Here is a 15208-nt window from a genome sequence, read left to right on the forward strand (position 1 = left end):
TGAGTTGGATGAGGTCAAGGAAGAGACCTACATGATGACAGAGTGATGAAGCCTTCATGCAATAATTAACAGATTTAAGGGAGGAAAATACAATGGAAAATAAAATCTGCCACACATGGGAGGCAGAATTCTTTTCTGACTCAAGGTTACCAAACATTCTGACTTTGTACCCTTTGAGATTTACTGTATGCACTACTCTATCAAACCAGAAGAAAGCATCTTGAGGAAGAAATAAAGCCCAAAATAAAGGACAAGGTACACTGATATTACATTAAGAGGCATTATTATTCAAGGGAATGCAACTACAGTATATAAACTCAGAGGAATCAAAAGTGGGCAAATTTGCCCACATTCATTCACTGAACTTACTTCAACCTCAGCAGTGCCCTTGCATGTGCTGCCCCTCAGTGAGTCTCGGCTCTGTGTGCCCTCATGGTGTGTGAACTGCATTTTTTTCACAGAAACTCTTTACTTTATACTGTATATTACTATGTACAATATACATCTGTTCATATCATGTACATACAGAATTGTACACCAAAGTCATGTTCTGTGAGGGTAAGTTAAGGGATTTCAAAAGTAGTTTTGGCACTACTCAATTTTCACCTTACACACCGACTCTACAAATTAACCTCCAGGTATGATCACTGTAATAATTAGGCTGTTTTGACTAAGTTTAGGTGCCTAAGTTCAGACAAATCACAGCAGTGGTAACTGAAAACAATGCAGGTTCATTCGTGCAAAATCTGTGAGAGATTCTTGAGGAATTACAGAAAATGGGAGAGAAGTCAGAAGAAAAATGTACCAGTTTCTAAAGAAAGATAAAGGCATATTCCTGAAATTAAAAAGCCATGAAATTAACTTGACAGCAATATTCAGAAACAAAAAAAACAATTTTATGACAGTTAAATAATTTGGAAGCATTCAGGAAATCAATAAAAATTAGCCAGCATTTGTCCTAAATTCTTTACAAACACACCTAATTTAGTTTTCAATCATACTAATCATGTTTTTTAAAGAAAAGCCATAGAGATGGTGTATCTTAATTTTGTAATATTCTAATAGAGAAAGTGGAGAATGAAATTAATTTATGGATCGCATCAAATTAGAGGGAGCTTTCAGTGGAGTCCTTCACTATTTTGCACTTGGTGCCATCTTGTCCAACATTTCTCTTTCTCATCTTGGATGAATAGTATAGAACAGTTATATCCTGTTTGTGGATTACAAAAAGATGGACAGGAAAGAAAACACAGGAATTAGTATTACCAAACAAACAAACAAAAAAACCAAAACACCTCACTAAACCAAAATTGAAGGGCAAAAGTTAATAAAACTTCATTTAATAAGGAGAAACAAACTTTTCATGCAAAACAACTTTATGCACAAAATTAGAGAGAGATGTATCTTAAAAACAGATCTTTTGGCAAGAACTGGACTTTTCATCGATTAAAAGTGTATCAGCCAAAAAGCACCTGCAATATTTGGTTACATTTTCAGTCCCCAAGTAAAAGGATAGCTATCTTCCCACTGAGCTCCATACCAGTTGACCATATGTGGAGTATTGTATTGACTTCAGGAGAACACATCTTAAATCTAATCCATCTTCAACACGACAGTTTTTCAAATATTTGAAAACAGCTTCCAAGCTGCCTTTTCCAAGCTAAGCATTCCTGTTCTTAATAGAACAAAGTGTTACGACACCAGGACAATTCCTTGTTAATAACACTACCCTTTACACATTTGTCAACGACTCTTGTAATCGTGTCACGCAGGAATGGACAGATGTTACAAACGTAGAATGCCCAGCATAGAAGAGCATACAAACTTCACCAGCCTCAGGAGCTGCAGAGGCTTCACTGATTCATTCCTTTCCCCAGTGACATAGTTAGAAGACCACATGTGAATCAGGTTTTCAGGCTGAGCACTGGACATAGTGTTATCCTGCTGCCTCTGCTCCTTCACTTCAGAAGTATTGTATTTATCTTCTAGCTCATTAGAGGCATCGAAGTATCTTGGTTGATTCTCCTGAACTCAATTGTCACTCATTGAGTCCCTCCTTTCTATAGATAAGATGTCAATAGTCACCCTACTGATTGTGGCTAGTGATTCTGTGGTACTGCTCATGTCTGGTTTGCAGATGTGGCCTTTCAGACTGACAGGTGACTTTAAGTGACCAATGACTGTGGGTTTTTCTTGGGATAAATATCTGTCTTCACCCATTACATATGTCTTGGAACCCTCAGAAGAGTGTGGTTGGGGGTGGACTACTTCATAATTTGATTCTGCCTTTCCAGAAACCACTGTAGCAACAAGCTTGATTTTAGATTCACCATTCTTAATGGTATCTTTAGAGGTTTTTGCCTTTGTGGCCCCCCAAAACAAGGCAATTTGGCACTTTATATAGGATGTTCCTCACAGTGCGTCTTTCTTCAGGCCTTTTGCTCAGCATTGCTCTTATCAGTTCTGCCTGCTCTGGGCTATAATCAGCTTTCCCTCAATAATCCGAGAAGTCATGTCTTTTGCATTAAAAGCATGCTTCAGGGTGGCCATTTCCTAGACACAGCACCCCAGAGCCCAAACATCAGACATACAGTTTGTAGGATCTGTTTGAAAACAATCCAGGGCTCACATAGTAGGGCGTGCCAGTGAGGGTGCTAGCCGTGTCACAGTGGTTCTCTAACACTTGGGCAGTTCCCAGGTCACCCACTTTACGTTTGTTCTTGTTAGGAAGATATCTTGGGTTTTCAGATCTCGATGAAGGATGTGTTTCTCATGTAAATACTGCAAAGCCACGGCGATCTATACAAACCACTGCACCACCTGGAAGCTGCCTGTTCTGCTCCTTGAGTTTTCGGTACAGATCACCTGCTTCACAGAAGCCCACGACGATGTACAGCAGATCATCTCCTCCCTCCCGTGACTCCTGTAGGTGACAATGTTGGGGTGCTTCGGCTGAGACAAGAGCTGAGCTTCCTGTTCGGCAGCTCGCCGCTCTCGGCTGGGGGCGTTTTGAAGGTTGTTTGTTGATGACACTGCCTGCCGCCCTGCCAGTGCTTCACGAGCGTCACCTCCCCGTAGCGGTCCCTACCTAGGACCCGCAGTCCGGATGCGGCGGCAGCAGAGGGTGGGGCAGCAGCCCGCGGCGTTGGCCCGGCTCATGCCCGAGACACGTGGGCCGCAGCTGAGGTTGCCTTGGCCGGGGCGGGAGCACTGAGGTCTGGCCCACGGCGACGCCGCTGCCTTAGCGATCCAGGCCAGGACCCAACAGGTGTTTTAAAAATTCTAGACGATTAGAAAGCAGCATAACAGTTTAACATGCAACACTTTTTTCTTGGTAATATAGAAAATAATGGTGAGTCTACATTGTACAGGGTCTTCAAGTCAAAGAAATATGATCTTACCCACTTACACACTTAACCTGTACCTTCATTGAAGGTAAAACTTCCATGGTCCTTTCAGAACAATTGATGAGTAACCTGGGTAGTGAGGGGGTTCCCTTGACAGACGTGAAGGTGAATGTAAACCACGTGTATGTGCAGGTCTACAAGGGGCAAGGAAAGAGCCTGGTGTCTAGTTGTTAGAAGGTGAATGCAATCAATGCAGACAGCCAAATTAGAGAGCAATTAAATGAAGAAAACTCGAGGCACCTGCATCAGACAGAGCAGAACCAGCAGAACTCTTAAACATAAAGTTTGGATGAAACTTGTATATGTGAATTTGCACAGTTTGAAACATTTGACCAGTTAAAGGGGCATAAAAATCTGACTTCGGTGGCAAATTGACAGTTCCAGGGCACCCCCGTGCAAGGTAACTAGGTCAAGCCCCTCCACTGCTCCCGTGGCCTCCTAACTCTTCTACATGCGTTCACTTCTGCTCCTTTCAGTCTGTTCTCCACGTTTTTAAATGCAAATGCACACGCATTGAAGGGTTTAAATGTCTGCCTGATTTCTTATTGCTCTTAAGAAAACTTCAAAATTCCTTCTACAGGATGGTGTTCTTGGCTCCAGACACTTTTAAGTTCTTTCAGTTCCTTATCTGATCTATGTTCCCATGTATTGGTGGCTTCTCTGCCCAGTATTCGCTTACTATTTCGCTTCATTTTGTAAGCTGCTCTCATCTTTCAGCTGCCAACTCAGTTGTCACTTCCTCAGGGAAGTCTTTCTACTCCCCATTGTAACGCCTAGTACTATTCCAGTCTGAAGCAGGCGCTCAAGAAATATTGGGTAAATTAATGTTAAGTAAAGACACCTCCATATTTCTTCTTCATTTTCTGTAAACACTTTTCATAAATCCCAGAAGTTGGCAATTACTCACAAAAAGAAGCTGGAATAGCTATTTTAATGCTAGACAGAATAGGATTTAAGACACAGCATCTTGATAAAAGTTTCTGTTCACCAGAAATACGTTGCATCAGGTTTATATGCACCTAATAAAACATTCTCAAATATATAAAGCAAACTTCATGCAATTTAGGACGAAGCCAATAAATGCACAACCTCTTCCAATTACTGATAACTCAAGCAGATTATGAAGTAGAGAATATATAGAGACTTTTACATGCAACAATTAGAAAGTACACATTCTTCTCAAGTAGATGTAGAACATTTGTGAAAATAATTTCTATACTAGATTACAAAACAACAAGATTTAAGGTCCAAGTCAATTACAAAAATAAAATGTTTTGTAACATTTGTCTGTTTGGGAAACAGTTTGGCAGTTCCTCATTAGGTTAAACATAGAGTTACCACATGACCCAGCGATTCCATTCCTAGTACAGACCAAAAGAATCGAAAACATACATCCTCACTAAAACTTATATTCTAATGTTCATAGCAGCATTATTTATAATAGCCAAAAAAGTGGAAGCAACCCAAATGTCCATTAACTGATAAACGGACAAACAAAATGTGCTATATCTGTATAATTGAATATAAATCAGCCATGAAAAGGAATGGAGTACTGATACATGCTGCAACATGAATGTACTTTGGAAACATTATGCTAAGTGAAAGAAGCCAGATCACATATTTTTTTATTCCATTTATATGAAATATCCAAAACAGAGAAATCTACAGAGATAGAAAGAATGTTAGTGGTTGCCAGGAGATGAGAGCAGGAGAGATAGGGGAGTGACTGCAGGTTTGGAGTTTCTTTCATTAGATAGTGGTGATGGTTGTGCAGCTTTGAGAATCTATTAAAACCACTGAACTGTATATTTTATATCATTGAAAGTGAGATAAGTAGAACCACTCCTGTTTCCATCCTTGGTTCCAAGACCAATGTAATTTTCCTATGGAGTACAATAAAAAGATCTTTGATTAAAAGTACATACTGTGTCCTGAGGGATGGCACTCAATTCTTGTAATGTATTGCCTCCAAGTTGGCCCTTCAGTTCAATCTTTATCAGGCCATTCTAACACTCTGTCCAGCCAGCAACTTCTAGGTGCTGTAGAATGTGGTAGGTCCAGTGGGGCCCATGAGCCTGCACCTCCTTTTCTTTAAAGTGGGTCCCCTGAGCTGATGCAATATTATGTGTGATTTGGTGCTAGTTGATCAAACAGGGTGAGCCCCCAGATGGTACTGCTGAGGGAAAAAGCAAACTCATACCTAAATAATAGGTCTGTTCCTGTCTGCATGAATTGCTGGTCCTTTCAATGTGGAAGGATTCCAATGTAAACTCCTGCAAACATTTTCTCCCATCTCACTGCCTCTGATTGGGTTACTTACCCATATCTAACTCGTCATTATGGCCCAGGTGATAGAATTGGCTAACTGGTTTAAGCCAATTATATCCCACTCCAAAAGGAGTTCACCCAAAAATATTTAGAGTGTTATTAGGAAAAGGAAAATGGATGCTAGGTACCCAAAAATGACTAATACATCATACATAGGGTATATATTTTTATATTAATTGTATTATATTATATTACATTATATCATATTATATTAACTGGTTCCTCCTCCTACTGTCCCAAGAGAGGTTTTCCTGGTTTGGATTGAATAATGTAGAGCTGGAATTCCACTGCTGAAGAACAAATCTGTACTAATGTGTTCAATATTAAAAACAGCTGCCTGTATCAGGGTACTTCAGAAAGTTCATGGAAAAATGGAATTAAAATAAAATACAAATCTTTCCATGAACTTTTTAAAGACCACACATATATAAAGATCAGAGCCATAGAGGGAAAATAAATTTCCCAACTTTAGTGAGAAACTTGTTTATCTGAGACTCAAGTCCACTAATATGTTGAGCATAAGATATGAACCTGAAGCTATTGAGAAATACAAGCATGAGTAAAATACAATTCTGCTCACACACACACAAAAAATAAAAGAACCACCTTAAAATTCAATGAAGATCTTGGAATTTCAGGCAAGGATTTTATACAGTCTTGTGGAAGCAAGTAAACGTTTCTGCCCTACTGTCTAAAAGTTTTATATATTTCCTAAAGATTCTTGGATGTCCACAAGCATTGTGTTTTTTCTTTGTTCTTCACCAAATCAAATGTTGGACAGATCATGACTAATGTTGTATATTAGCTTGTTGATGATAATTACTCATTAAAATTAACAGACACACTTAGCAGGAAACATTTGAGGGGAAAAAAATTCCTTCAAGGTAGAGAGTCAGTGCAATTAAAAAAAGAAAAAGAAAAAGAAAAGAAGAGGAGATGGCCGGTTAGCTCAGTTGGTTAGAGCACAGTGTCATAACACCAAGGTCAAGGGCTCAGATCCCCATATCAGCCAGCCACCAAGAAAAAAAAAAAAAAAAAAAAAAAGGAAGAGAAAAATATTATAGTCTGGATTCCTACTTGAATAAAGACTTGAGGTGGGTAAAGTAAAAGAATTGACCATTCGTAGGCGTAGTTCTTCCTGGCCCTCCTCCAAGTCCACCAACCCCAGGAATCTGTTTCTAACCTTCAACTACATATAGGAGGTCTTTCCTGATGAGTGAGTAAATCTTATTCTTAATCTCTTAACATCTCAGTTTTCTGGCTCCTTTTGCTTCCTTCAACACTGAGGACAAGGAAAAGATTTCTTTCCTCATTTGTCAGAGCACTAATTCACGATCTTTTTATTTGTCATTGTTTAGCTGGTTCTGGAATATACCTCCCTTCCTCTTCATTGCAGAGGGATGAAATAAAATACTTTGTTTTATGTGTATTAAAGTTATTTTTAAAAGAAAGAAAGGGGCCGGCCCGTGGCTCACTCGGGAGAATGCAGTGTTGAGAACACCAAGGCCCCGGGTTCGGATCCCATATAAGGATGGCCGTTTAGCTCGCTGGCTGAGCGTGGTGCTGACAACACCAAGTCAAGGGTTAAGATCCCCTTACCGGTCATCTTTTTTAAAAAAAAAAAGAAAAGAAAAGAAAGAAAGACCACAATAAAATGTTGAAATTACAGATGGAGAAAACAGAACTATAGTTACTAGAGGTGGGAAAGGGGGAGGGGGAAGGGGTTAGAGAGTAATTGGGTGAGGGACACAAAGAATAATTATGATTTATAATGATGAACATGCTAATAATATTGATTTGATCATCAGATACTGCACACAAATACTGATAGTCAACTCTAAACCCCTTAAATATGTATAATCAATGATGTTTCAGTTTTTTGAACAAGGAATAAAAATGAACCTTGAAATCAGGGGGGAAATACTTTTATTTATACCACAATCCCTGAACTTTCAGTCAAATTTCTTTCAAGAGACTCTCATCTCATCCCTCCTTCTTTTCACAAGGCTACAGTTTGATCCTGTTACATTTTTATACTGAAATTATTTTAAGCAGCTCCAGTTGCTGATTTTACAAAGAATAAAAGCAGAAATGACTGGAGCATTTGGCAGGAACCCTTAGACCTGAGCAGCAAGCCACTGATATATTCCTGCTGCAGAAGTGATTTGTTTTGTTTTATGAACTTGTACAAGCAACTCTTTCTTTTTCACTGCAAGTGTAGTCACAAAAGGGGAAAAGACCAGCACACCAGGGGAGAGAACATATTCTGTTCTTTAATCAACTTTTAAAAATATGTTTTTTGTCAGTATCTAAATTACACAGAGCAAGCTGACATGCTCTCTTTTTCTTTCGTTCATGAACTCTATTCTGAAAATGGGTGTGAAATAATCCTTTTGCTTTTGTTTCTGGATTGGCTTTGATGAGTCAGATATTAAATATGAGTGGTTCAGATGTCACATATCGATGCAGGGCATTAGTGTCAGCATTTAGATGGAGAATAATGGAATTCATATCTGTGTTGTGTTTTCAAATTGCTGGGTCAGTTCTGGGTCTCCTGCAATAAATTCTTCACTGCAAGCCCAAGTAAAAGGAATGTGACAGATTTAATACCTAGAATAAGTTATTAACTGTAAGGATGCATAAAACAGTGACACTACTGAGCAGAGAATATTACACTGCTCATAATTCTGTAAATGAAAATTAAAGTGTTTCTTTTTTCATTAAGGTGAAATATTTTTCTTCATTAACTCTCTTGCTTTACTCAAGTAAGTTCTTTATGGCTGATCTAATGTAAAACAATCACTTTTTTATGGCCATTTAATTTATGAATGTTTAAACTCTAACACCCAAGTGTGAGAGAATGAATTTGATAAGAGGAGGAGGTTGTTTATAATCTTTCACTTCCCAAAAGGCCAAGTGGCTACCGTTGACTGCAACCATGATTTTTCATGAGAACAAAATCTAGGCTAAATCCCAGTACAAAGACTCCATGAAATGTCATCATTTTTTATCATAGTGTACTTGCCTTTCTGTCATGGCCAAAAGGAATGAGAGTTGAACTCTAGTCCCACGTACTAATTTGAAATTTATTTTATAAAAAAGAAGCAAACAAGTAAGAAGTCAAGAATCCGGGAGGAAAAGAGATGGGTGTCTTTCACACCTTCCTGTAGGCACCATCATCTTGAGTGGCGGCTGGTGGTGGCAGATAGTTCAGGATTTTCTGTGACAGATTATCAGCAGTGATTTGCCTGTACCCATGTTACAAGGCCATTCCCACCCCAAGAGAATTCTCCATTTTCACAGCACTTTTTATCATATAATCCTAGGGTGAACATGGAAATTCAACAGCACAATTACATTCACTCAGCCATTCATCTTATTAAACGTTGACAACACCTCCTACAGAAAAAGCCTGTTGCTGCTAATAAAGAGCTGTACTGTAAGTTATGCAAGAATTTTGCAAATTTAAGTCATTTAACAGCACCTTCTCTACTTATTTAACACAAATTTATACAGGCACTGTTCAAAGTACTTTACAAATACTAGCACATTTAATTATCATAACAGTCTCATGTCCTCTTCTATTACAGATGAAGAAACTAAACATTGAAGAAATTAAGTAACTTGCCCATGGCCACACCTTCACGAGTTTTGACATATCCCCATCTTATCCATATATTATTCATCTACTAATTTTCTTTAAGCAATTCACTTTTTTCTCCTTTAATAAAAGCATATGTAAGAAATCTTATGACTACCATAAATGAAAAACAAGCAATACCATGAATTTAATATGATAATTATATTTTCAAATATACATTAAAATAAAAACATATACTACTTTATACCCACTAGGATGACTATAATTTTAAAAATGAAAATAACAAGTGTTGGTAAAGATATGGAGACATTGGAACCCTCATACACTGCTAATAGGAATGTAAAATGGTGTAGCTACTGTGGAAAACAGTTTGGTGGTTCCTCAAAAAGTTTAATGTAGAGTTATCATATGACCCAGCTATGCCATTTCTAGGTATATTATCCAAAAGATTTGAGAAGAAGGACTCAAACAGATACTTGTACATGGATGTCCACAGCAGCATGATTCATAACAGCCAAAAAGTGTAACCAACCTAAATGTCCATCAACTGCTGAATGGATAAACAAAATGTTGTACATCCACACAATGCAATATTATTTGACCATAAAAAGGAATGAAATACTGATACATGATACAACATGGATGAACCTTGAAAACATTATGCTGGGTGAAAGGAGCCAGACACAAAAGGCTATATATTATATGATTCTATTTATAGGAAATATGCAGAATAGGTAAATCCATATAGACAGAAAGTAGACTAGTGGTTGTCAGGACATAGGGAAAGAAAAGAACGGGAAGTGACTGCTTAATGCAGAGGGGATTTCTTTTTGAGGTGATGAAAATGTTCTGGAATTAGATAGTAGTGATCAGTATACTAAAAACCACTGAAATGCACACTTTAAAAGGGTGAATTTGGTGATATGTGAATTATATTTCAATAAAGCTACCACTTTAAAAAAAGAAGTAGAGACAAATTTTTAAAGGTGTTTCAGGCATACAGCAAACATTTTATTTCATTTGTAAGGCAACTACTTTTCTTTGTGAATAAGGATTTTCTAGATATTATACCACGGAAACAAAACATAGATAAAAATGGATGAAGAGGTTAGTAAAGAAAAAAATACACACACACATTTTGAGAGATGTGTTTGTGTTCCACCTAAAATAATCTCACTTAAAATCAATGTGCCAAAGTTTGGGGAACACTGCTGAATATCACAGTGGTTAAGCTCAAGTGTCAGCAAGTCTGCATTTAAAGCTCAGCTCTAACACTTACTAATTATGTGGATTGGGAAATTTCCTTCATGTTTCTAAACCTCGGTTTCTTCATCTGTAAAGAGGGGATAATTCCTGGGGCTGCTAGTATCAGAAAGGCCTGAGTTATTGAGACCAGTAACATTTCATGAGCCCCTGTTATATGTTATTTAGGCAAAATGCTGGAAACGTTAAGTGTAATTTCACTAAATACAAAAACCTTATGGTCCAATTTAAACATAATAGCTAAGTGCATAATCCTTGCTGGGCACGATTCTACCAGGTACTATTGAAAACCTAATGTCTTCCAATGTTACAACCACTAAAGCGGTTATTGATGCAGAATGATCAACTTCTTTAAATTCCTTAAATTCTGATTCTGTTGTCTGACAGACCACACATTGTTTTTAAAAGAGTAAAACATTAATATATGGCAAAGTAAAACGATTACGATATTCTAGTCTCTGGTAAACCTGTACCCAAAAAATTCTTTTTATTTATTTGTATTTCACATTTTACCCGTTGATGGTATCTTGCATATACCCTCAAAAGGATTACATCTTAGAATGCTAAAAGAATTTTCAAAAAAAATCTGTAAAATATGACAAAGAGAAAAAGATAAATAAAGTCCAGAAACCATTACTCAACTCTTAATTGACACTGGGGTCTTGGTGCATCCCGTTGGCGTCTGAGAGGCCCACTCATGTACAACAGCATTCGTTCACTAACAATAAATTTCAACGGTGCAGATTTAGTGACAATAATAATAAACAAATGCCAAATTACTGAAATATATTATACCCTTGCACCAGCAATGGAAATGAGCTTGGAGTCTCTGAAAGTCCATGTGGCAATAAAGGCAGGGCCCCCAACTGGATCCGAAACATGAGTGGGAAAACTCTTTTTCTTTTAAAGAGTCTATATAACATGTCCTGGAGTAATAACTCAAATATTAAACATATTATTACTCCTATCTCTTAGTCTCGTGTTTGATTGAATGCTTAGGAACCTACCTCACAGAGAGATGATATGTCAACCAGTCAACTTTGCAAAGCAACTGAGGTTACTAAAACAGGCTATGTTTATAAGACAAGGTCAAAAAGAACTTAAACAACTCAGCGCATCTGAGTTAATCCCTAGTTTAATTTTTTCAAAGGTTCCTGTCTGTCCTTAATTATTTCTATTCAACTCAACCTTTAAACATACAGAGCAAAGTAAGGAGAATTGGGCCCATGGGTTTTACATTTTCGTTAAAAGCCAGAGGTAACATTTAACCAGCTTGAATTGCAGGTGGCAGTTCACTTCATGATTTCTTCAGAGGAAATCTGATTGAACACATGGAGCTGCGCTGTGTAACAAGATCACTATTTGTTTTGCAAGTAGGTGTGTGTAAAATGGCATTTGGCAAGCATCCACCAAAACCCCTTATGCTGGCCCACAGCTGATGTATTGTGCTTCCTGCTACCTTGCAGTTACCAAAATAAAAAGGTCAGATTCATGACACTTTAAAAAAAAGTATAAATACAAGTTCTGTTAGCAGTAACTGTTTATAACAAACCTCCATTTCTATTAAATATATTAGGACAGTGATATTTTCCTACATACATTCTGTGAGCTCAAGAAATGCTCTCTGAAAATGCTGAGCTATAATATGTGTACATGTATGAATACATGCATACAATAAATATATATATTTATGTATATATATTTATGTATTTATATATATATTTATCTATATATAAATATAGATAAATTGCCAAGTTGTTAAATGTCATTTTATGCATTTCCACACAAGTGTTACCCTTCACAAGCACTTAAAATGTAAAGATATGTAGATGTAAATATAGATACACTAAATTATAAACAAATTAGAAAACTATAAAAGTGTGTATGTCTTACAGGACACATCTTATAAAGGAGAAAGCATTCTAGTTCAAACTTTAAATACTGACTAAAAACTTAGAAAATATCTCCTTTCTTTTAGAAAATATTGAATATGTTTATTATTCAACTAGATAAGCATTTCAATATTTCATTAATAGTTTTATATTGGATTTGTTTTCTGTAAATTAAATCAACAAAGAAAAATAAGAACAATCAGGGGCTCCCTGGGGAAACTTTTCTCGACTTAAATTCTTTAAAAATTAGAGATTTGCACTCAGTATTTGGGAAATGCAAATCGAAACCACTTTGAGGTACCATCTCACTCCAGTTAGGATGGCTAATATCCAAAAGATTGAGAATGATAAATGCTGACGAGGTTGTGGAGAAAAAGTAACTTTCATACACTGTTGGTGGGACTGCAAAATGGCACAGCCTTTATGGAAAATGGTATGGAGGTTCTTCAAACAATTACAGATAGATCTACCATATGACCCAGCTATTCCACTGCTGGGAATATACCCAGAGGAATGGAGATCACCACGTTGAAGGGATACCTGCACTCCCATGTTTATTGCAGCACTATTTACAATAGCCAAGAGTTGGAACCAGCCCAAATGTCTATCTTCAGATGAGTGGATAAGGAAACTGTGGTATATCTACATAATGGAATACTACTCTGCTATAAAAAAGAATGAAATACTACCAGTCACAACAACATGCATGGACTTAGAGAAAATTATATCAAGTGAAACAAGTCAGGCACAGAAAGAGAAATACCACATGTTCTCACTTATTTGTGGGTGCTAAAAATAAATAAGTAAATATAAAAACAAAGGGTGGGGTAGGGAAAAGAAGACACGACAATCACAACAATTCCTTAAAGTTGTTAAGACAAGTGAACAGATATGATGTAGTGAGGGGAAGGGGTGGGGGAAAGAGGAACAAGTAAAGGGTCATGAAAATCAACTACAATGTATATTGAGAAGTTAAAATTTATAAAAAAGAAGATGAACTATCAATAGGCATAAAAAAATTAAAAATAATAAATAAATTAGAGATTTAAAAGTTCTATATGAAAAAGAAAAAATAACAAAGACACATAAGTAAAGATATAAAATGAACCAGAAAACTTTTGTGACATATATGACAAATAAAAATGTAATATAATGAATATATAAGGAATAATTTAAAATCTGTAAGAAAAAAGATAAATATCTCAATTAAAATGTGGGCAAAGGCCTTGATGAGCAGGCAAGTCACAAAAGAAAGAATAAAAATGTCCACTACACATAAAAAGATATTCAACCTTTCTTGTAACTGACAGAAAGCTAATTTTAAAAGAGGAGAGAATTTTTTGATGTGGGAGAGTCTTACCCTAGATAACAAACAGAAAGAGGCTCTCTAAGAGAAAAATGAGTTTAACTGGGAATAGAACACTGCAACAGGGAATACACATGGTGTAGCAAACTATGTGGAGTATTCAGGGAGGTAAAGGAAGACAAAGGGTTTTAAAAGAAAAGTGATGGAGGATTACATCATTGTTTTGGGATAATTCCTTGGTTACAAAGATAAATAACAGGGGTGACGCCAGTTTGAAGTTGGCGAGGCAGTTGTTGGGCAGATGTCCTCACAGAAGTATTTTTTGTTAAATTTGTAACAGCGTCTGTGCAAGGCTGTGGTTTTCAGAGTCCTTTGTGACAATTTTTATCAGGCGTACTTGCATGAGAACCCTCCCTTCATGGCATTCCCCGGCTCTATTCAGCAGGGATTTTTTTAAACACAAGCAACTCCATTTTGATTTTGACAACTTTCACAAGTCACAATATTTAAAAATCGGGAATGCGTAGTATTAGTGATTTGTCTCGATACAAACACTCTTATTTTGTGGGCCAGGGTATAAACTGGCTATACCTTTCTGGAGAGCATTTCAGCAAATAGTGTCAAGATGTGAATACACCTACTCTTTGATGCAACAATTCCAAATCTAGGAATTAATCCTAAGGAAATCATCAAATTAGTGAGGAAAAAGTATACATATACATATTACATAAATATAAACATAAATATATGGATGTGTGAAGTAGTCCCCCTTTATTCTTAGTTTCAGTTACTCATGGTCAACAGTGGTCCAAATATATTAAATGGAAAATTCTAGATATAAAAAATTCATAAGTTTTCAATTGCACACGATCTTGAGTAGTGTGATGAAATCTCCCACAGTCCTGCTCAGTCCCACCCAGCATGTGAATCATCCCTTTTTCCAGTGTCTGCCTGCCATCTACCCTGCAGTGCACTGATAGCCATCTTGGTTATCAGATCAACCATCGTAGTATTGCAGGGCTTGTGTTCAAGTAACCCTTATTTTACTTAATAATGGCCCCAAAGTGCAAGAGTACTGAGACTAATTTATAAATTAAACTTTATCATAGGTATCTATGTATAGGTATGTATGTATGTCTAGAGTTTGGTACCATCTGCGATTTCTGGCATCCTCTGGGGGTCTTGGGATGTATTCCCCCGCAAATAAAGGGATATGTGTGTAGTGGTATTGTATATAAGGGTCCAAAAAACTTAAAATAACCCAAATCTCTAAAAAGACAGAATTAATTAAATAATTTATTATGATTCTCTCATACAATAAAATGAGCAACTACAAGTATCAAAAATGAAATATATTTATTAACAGGAAAATTCCAGGGTATTATTGAGAAAGCAAGTTTTAAAACAGTGT

General features: G+C 36.8%; 1 pseudogene; it reads right to left on the reverse strand.

Moving 5' to 3' along the window:
- Positions 1-1785: 1785 nt before the first annotated feature.
- Positions 1786-5731, reverse strand: LOC134370562 (serine/threonine-protein kinase Nek4-like; annotated as a pseudogene).
- Positions 5732-15208: the final 9477 nt, after the last annotated feature.

The sequence above is a fragment of the Cynocephalus volans genome, chromosome 2, assembly GCF_027409185.1.
Source record: "Cynocephalus volans isolate mCynVol1 chromosome 2, mCynVol1.pri, whole genome shotgun sequence".
Lineage (NCBI taxonomy): Eukaryota > Metazoa > Chordata > Mammalia > Dermoptera > Cynocephalidae > Cynocephalus > Cynocephalus volans.